This window comes from Lichenostomus cassidix, chromosome 1 (assembly GCF_008360975.1).
Source record: "Lichenostomus cassidix isolate B80296 chromosome 1, HeHo_3.0, whole genome shotgun sequence".
NCBI lineage: Eukaryota > Metazoa > Chordata > Aves > Passeriformes > Meliphagidae > Lichenostomus > Lichenostomus cassidix.
The window spans coordinates 85,896,829-85,903,987 of record NC_139479.1 but is presented as its reverse complement, the minus strand read 5'-3'; the positions used below and the strand labels follow the sequence as shown (position 1 = coordinate 85,903,987).

General features: G+C 51.7%; 1 long non-coding RNA gene across 1 annotated transcript; it reads left to right on the top strand.

Moving 5' to 3' along the window:
* The first annotated feature begins 6 nt into the window (after positions 1–6).
* Positions 7–816, top strand: LOC146445089 (uncharacterized). Its single transcript, XR_014853647.1, has 2 exons — positions 7–383; positions 428–816. It is a non-coding gene; the product is annotated as an uncharacterized LOC146445089 (long non-coding RNA).
* Positions 817–7,159: the final 6,343 nt, after the last annotated feature.

The following is a 7,159-nucleotide window of genomic DNA, read 5'->3' as shown; positions in this document are numbered from 1 at the left end:
CTGCCTGCCCGCCGGGACCGGCCGAGGCCTTTCCCGGCACCGGGGCTCGATGCACGGCAGAGGTGGCTGTGAGACCCTCGCTCCCACGCCGCTGCCAGCAGCCGCCTTTCGCCGCTCTCAGCGGGCGGCAGCGGCTGGGGAGTCACCCCCTGCGACAGCCGGTCATCGCCCGGCACGGGGGCTCACAAATGGCCACCGTGGGTCGGGGTCTCCGCCCTGGGCACCCGCGCTGCTCCCACCGGCCACGCAGTGGTGGTGCCCTGCTTCACATCTGGGTGCTCCGAGTCAACTCCCACTTCAAAACAATGCAGCTCCCCGTCCCTAGTAATCTTCCCTCAAGCCATGTCACAACCTACTGCAGGGACATCACCAGATCTTAAAAGGTGTTCTACCACAGTTCCTTTCCTGTTCCTGTGGAAAGGAACAGGACTTTCCACCACAGTCCTGTTAAAAGTCTCATTGCTATCTCTCCTATGTGTTACAGCCACCTAGAACCATATAGGAAACCCCATTAATTAACCTCATTAATGTGTATAAATATCTAAAGGGGTGCCGAGAAGATGCAACAAGGCTTTTCTCAGTGGTGCCAGCCACTAGGATGAAGAGGCAAAGCTGATGCACAGGAAGTTCCACCTGAACATGAGGAAGAACTTTGCCGTGCAGGGGTGACCGTGCACTGGAACAGGCTGCCCAGAGAAGTCTGAAATCTTCAATGTGGAGTCTCCCTCACTGGAGACATGCAAGAACCCCATCTGGATGCAATCCTGCACAATGCGCTCTGGGATAGCCCTGCTAAAACAAGGAGGTTGGACCAGATGACCCACTGTGGTTCCTTCCAACCTGACCCATTCTGTCAATTACACACAGTGCTGTCCCACTTTCACCCAGCTGGCTGGAAACTAGGGAGTCTCCTGTTGATGTGACTCAGGGTTGCAAACCAACTCAACAGTCCCTTATTTTATGACGTTAAAGGGGACCGTGCAGTGAAGCATGCTAAATAAGAGCAAATTCTCCAAAATGTGTGGGTAAGAAGGAGCAGGCACTGCCTGGCATCCCCTGCACCTGTGGCCAGTGTTGTAGGCAGATCATCTCGATGGGTCAATCTCAAAAGCACAACTGAAACAGCTTCCCCTGGGGTCCCTACCCCAGTCATCTGAAAGACTCCCTGTATTTAATAATCTCATCTTTTTATGTGTGGTTTCACATCTGCATCCTTCCATAGCACTGCTGTGAGGCTTGAAACACGGGACAGCACATATGCTGGGAGGAAATGGCATTTTCTGAATAAATATTTTTTTTCCTTCTGGAAACTGTAATATGGAAATTGAGATAGTAGAGGGGGTGTTGTAAGACTTGCTGCTTTTGCAGGGCTGAGTTTACCATTGCACCTGCAATGACTCCTTGCATTCCTTCAACAGGTCAAAACCTGTGCCAAAGTTCCACGCCTTAATTTCAGGAAGTCAGTCATCATTCTCCATCCTCTCAGGATTCTGTGTCCTTCTCCCACACTATCCCTTTCTTCTGCACCTATGCCAGCAGCTCTAAGTCACAGCTCTTCTCCCAGTGCTAATACCTGTTCTGTCAAGGAGGGTTTCCTGCCCTTTTCCCCATCCTATTTGCATTATCTCATTACAGATTCCCCTTATGGTGTTCCTGATCATTACCAAGGGCCAACAACCATCTCTTTCCCTCCCACGTCCACAACAGAGCTCTGTCCTATTCCATCCTTTCTCCCCACCTCATTCCAGTCTTGCGTGAACAGCTTAGCTTCAGTTCCCCTGTTTTTCTGCCTCTCTTTTGACTTCTGTATTGGATTAGGTGGTCTTTGGGTGTGTCTGCTATTCCTACTCCAAGTTGTCCAGTCCCCCTCTAGCTAGGATTTGTGTCCATACAGTGCTCAGGCTTCTCTTTACTGAGAGACAAGGCAGGAGCATCATTGTGCTGGGAGGCAGACGGGTGGTATCTGCAAGTTGTTTGATCTGTAGCCAACTGCAGAGGTGTTAAAAAGCTGTGGTTGGACTTGGCGTGTGCCAGGCATCCGATGTGTGCTCCCTACTTATTTTTCCTTTTGGTTTTCAGGATCCTCTTCCCCGAGTGAATATCTGAAGTACTGCCTGCTTTTTATAGACAATTAAAAGGTATGATGTAACTAACTTGTTCCACTACTTGAAAGAATGTAAATGCAAAAATTACCATCCAACGCAAAAAGTGCCCTAGGGGCGCAGGGCAAAAGATCAGTGTGGCAGAAATGCAGAGATGAATGGATCATGATCCATAATCATATTCAGCATTCAGAGAACAAAGACACATCCCAAAGCCTTTCAAAGCTAAGTAGAAGACAGAGAAGAGCAGATGGAGACATGGGGAAAAAGAGTAAACTAGTCACCATGTAGCTTATTTTTACATTACATTCAATGTATTTTATCCTTCTCCCAATTTTTTTCAATATGCCACAGGCTTTGTGCATGACTGAATTGTTAATACTTGTCTAAGGAGATCTATAAATTTTGACAGATGGATAGCGGGCAGTTGGGGCTTCTGGCATCCAGGAAGGTGTAGGAGGTGGCTTTGGTATTTGGCAGTTGGAAAATTGAAAGTCTCAGTATTTGGGAAGGAATTCTCTTCCACATCCTGGCTGAAGAACTGTTCCTTCCATTTGCAACTAGCAATAAACAGGCATCTCTGCAATCCCGTGTAACATGCAGGTATCCTAACATGTTTTTCTCCCTGGGCAGGGTTTGTTGTTTGGCTCGGATTTTTCTTAGCCAGGAAGATATGTATGTACTTGCAGACAAGTACAAGAACGAGTGAGGGAGCTGGGGTTGCTGAAGAGGCTGAGGGGTAACCCTCTCACTCTCCACAACCACCTGAAAGGAGGCTGTAGCCGGGAGGGGGTCAGCCTCTTCTCCCAGGTAACAAGTGACAGGACAAGAGGACATAGCCTCAGGGGTTTAGGCTGGACAGCAGGAGGAATTACTTCACAAAAACAGTGATTAGACACTGGAATAGGGAGCTGATGGAGTCACCGTCACTGGAAGTGTTTAAGGAAAGACTGGACGCCATGGTGGGTGTTTAGTCAAAGGTTGGACTCCATGTTCTCAGAGATCTTTTCCAACCCCACTGATTCAGTGATTCTGTAGATATGTACGTAAACATTTACTGGTTGCTCACATTATGCACTTTGAATCTTTCTTGGTGTGCTCTACGGGAATGTCATACCTATGCGTGTAATGATGCAACTTACACAAAGAGGCCAAAACTGGTGGTTCAAAACTCAGCGCTTCAAATACACGTTTAGGATCCTAACTACAAGCAAGCCAGTGTACCTGGTATCTGCACCAGTGCCAACCGCACCTGCCGGGAGCTCGGAAGTTTCAAAGGTTGGACAAGCGTCGAGGGACGCGCTTGCTGGCCCAGCCTCAGACACACAGCAAGGCGCACACTGTCTCCAGCAGCCGCTCCCCGTCTCCGCAGCAGGAGTCCTCATGTGACAGCTCCTATCTCCCGGTGCAAACCTCCCCCCGGCTCCCTCACCCTGACGGCGAAGCGGGAATTCTCCAGCAGCCGCCCCCGCACGCCGCCCTCACACGAGGCAGCTCCCGCCGCCGCTGCCGCGCCCCTCCTCCGCCCCAGCGGGGACACCCCCGGCCGTCCCGGTCCCGCTCCCTGCGGGCTCTCAGGCCACCTTAAGAGCGCGCGGAGCCCCCGCACGCAGCGGCCGGGCGGCTCCTCCCCGCCCCGTGTCGCATCCAGACAGGGAACGTGTGGCGGGCGGCGGGGCCGGCCGGGGCCCGGGGCGGCCGGAGCCCCTCACGGTGGCGGTGGGGAGGGCAGGGAGGGCGGGGCGCCTGTCCCCGGCTCAGGAGCGCGGGCGGCAGCGGCAGCGGCAACCCCACCAGGGCGGGGACGCACGGCCAGGCCCTCCCTGGCTGCCCCCGGCCCGCGAGCGCCGCACCGCGCGGCGCCCATTGGCGGGACGCGGGGGCGGGGCTAGCGCTCTCATTGGCTTCCGCACCCATCCATCAAGGAGGAGATGGCGACGGAGGCGAACTCGCCCTTCCGATTGGCCGTCGGGCCCGAGAGAAGGCGGGGCCAGACGGGCAAGGGAGGAGTCGCTGCCATTGGTCACCGCCGCGCGCGTCAGTCACATGAGTCACACAGGGCCGCGCGGGCGGCCGCAGCCGGGGGCCGCTGGTCGCGGCGCGCGCGCGGGGTCATTTCCTGCGCGGGGCTCGGCGGCTTCCGGCTGACCCGCCCCGCGGCCCCGGGCGGTGGCGCCCCCTCCCGCCTCCGTGCGGCGCATGCGCGCGGCGGGTGACGTCACGGCGCGGGCGGGGCCGCGTCCCCTGCCGTGTGCGGGGCGCGCGGGGAGCGGCGCGCGCAAAATGGCAGCGGGGGGGCCATGTTGTGTGTGAGGGAGCGCAGCCAGCGCGGGTGAAGGACACGGTCCGGGTTGGAAGAGACCTCCGAGTCCGGCCCGGGACCCAACACCACCATGGCCACCTCCAGTCTTTCTGTAGTCGCCCCCAGGGACGGTGGTTCCACCGCCGCTCTGGGCAGCCCGTTCCGATGTCTAATCACCCTTTCTGTGAAGCGATTCCTACTGATGCCCAACCTAAACTTGCCGTGGCACGGCTCAAACACTCTGTTCTCTCACCGTGGAAGCCTTTAAATTTAATCTAGTCACCTGCACGGGGGGTGTGGCACAATTCTCAGGGTGTGTCTGTCCCCTCCTCACCTGGGCTATCCCTTACAGCCATTCCCTGCCTGAGGGGTGCCAGTGCAACCCAAACCAGCTGTGCTCCAGAGGTTTTAGTCTCTGGAGAAGACAATGGAATATTTTCCCCTCACCTCTCACTACCCTCAATAGTGGTTTCTACCTGGAGTCTCCTTCTCTTCCATGGGCACACCTCTGCTTTCAAATAGGACCTGCAACAGTACAGACTCTCCCTGAAATCCTCAGAAGTCCAAGAAAGGGACATCGGCTGTGCTTCCAATACAGAGAGGCTTTGTGGGAACGAGGAAAGTCCCAGTGCTCGTTTCTTAGGGATTGAAGGTTGGCTCTTTGTTTCCTCCAGGACTCGGTGCAGGCTCCATGCCATCACACGTAGCTGTGATAGTCACTTTTCAGGCTGCAGCTGCACTTTAATGTGCTTTGAAGCAGGTAGTTCTGTGAATTGCAGAACTAACAAAGCCTGGTTTTGGTCTCGTAATTGGATTCTTTGATGACTGACAAGGCACAAGTTCTAACTGAAGCTTTTCCCCTAATTGGTGCATTTGTAATGTCTCTTTTCATTCTGCTTCTCTTAAGCCTTTTAAAGCTCTAGTTTGTACTGTGACCTTTCCCTCTACAAGGACAAAAATAAAGTCTGTCTCCTGTATTTGGTCTCTTTATTTTCACGAACCCTACGTGAGTTCTTGGTTTTTTTAGATCTCTGCAAGGGACTTTCATTCTTCTCACGGCTTTTTAGCAGAGGTTTAAACCTGGCTTCACCCTCTTTTCCCTTGATCTTTCCGACAGGCATAGTGGCTGTAGGTAGGCACAGGAACAGAGTAGGGCTCATACCCAAGGATCATGAGCTGAGGGAGCCTGCTCTTTCAGCATCCCAAGGTCAAATGCCCTGTTGGAAAGAGAGATGTGCCTGCATATCCCAGGAAAATATTCTTATTATCCAGCTTTGGATAATTGGAGGTAGTTGTTTTGGTTTTTTTTTTTTTTCCCCTTGAAGGTCTTCCTCTTTGTGTGAATGATTGATTAAATATTCACAGAGACAAAAATAGGTGGATTATAAACTCAAGTCTTCAGGACATTCAGGCAGTATATGGGAGATACCAGGAAGATACAAAATGACAAGTATTTGCTGCAAATACTTAACCACATGCTCAGGCTGTGGTGTCTCTGACAGAAAGCAGTGCAGTGAGGCAGGAGTCAGGATACAGATCTGCCACAAACTGGGGAAAATATTTTAACCACCATGTGTTTGGTCTGCCCCAGCCCTTTCTATGGGTTCCCTGTGGCCATACTGTGCTGTGAATAGGCCTCTGGGACAATGTCTACTGGAAAGGTTGGTGGGGGAAGATCATATGCAGGAGTCTTGTTCTGGAGCTTCCGTTCAGACTGAAAAACCTGGAGGGTGAAGTCGGAGCTGTCAGAGTGTGCAAGTGCCTACGTGATTCTAAGCAGTACTTAAATGCAAACTCCTGTGTGATCTCAGTGCTTGTAAGGATAGAGAGCAGGGGACCCCTGGGGAGGGAACTCCTGGCCATCATGGCCTGACACACCAGGGTGTCAAGGTCTTCCTTCACAAGTGTTCCCAGTGGCTTAGGGTCTGCTGTGCTGTATTCTGGCAGACTTAGGTGGGACAAAGGTGCTTTTCTAGGAGGAGGAGGGGGTCTCAGTGAATGAAGTGAATTTTTTCTGTGTACATTTTTAAGTCATGCTGTTTATCCTTCAGTGTAAAACATCTGAAAAGTTTTCTATTAAAAATTATTTCCATGATAATTGCACTTTCCTGCTTCAGAATGTTTGTGTAGTATTACTACAATGAGGATTGAGACATTTCAGTAGTTGGACAGAAGGACAAATTGATAGTGAAGATCAGATTCTAGGGGCCAAAAGCTCACAGAGGTAGTTATACATTTTGCATTTCCACAGGCTCAAAGAATACAAAGTACAGCAAAGTTATAAAGTGATTCTCTTCTAAAATGCCTATATGAAAAGGTAACTTCTGAAGTAATTTTTACTGTTTTCCTTGCTTGTTGGCCCTGCAGAATTAAAATAGCTCTGAGAGAGGAAGCTGGATCATGCTTCTTCCTATTGAATTGAAAAAATTGTATTCCGTGTTTAGGATATTATAGTGAACAAACCAAAAAGGTTGATTGGTAGCTGTCCTTAAAGGAAAACCCTGTTTTGTGCATCAAGGTTTGGGTCTTCATATTGGGCAATGGTGCCAGGGAAGGAAAGCTGTGGACCCCTCCCCAGGACTGGCAGCTAGGAATGCTCTGGCTGCCTGTAAGTGTGGACAGAAGTTGCTTGAAACAGTAAATGAAGAACCACCTGAAGTCACTTTTCAAAGAGCCACAGCACTTCACAGGCACTGAAGCACAGTGAGTCTGATTAACAGCCTGTCTGCCACTTCAAAAGCAGATGGTGTGAAAA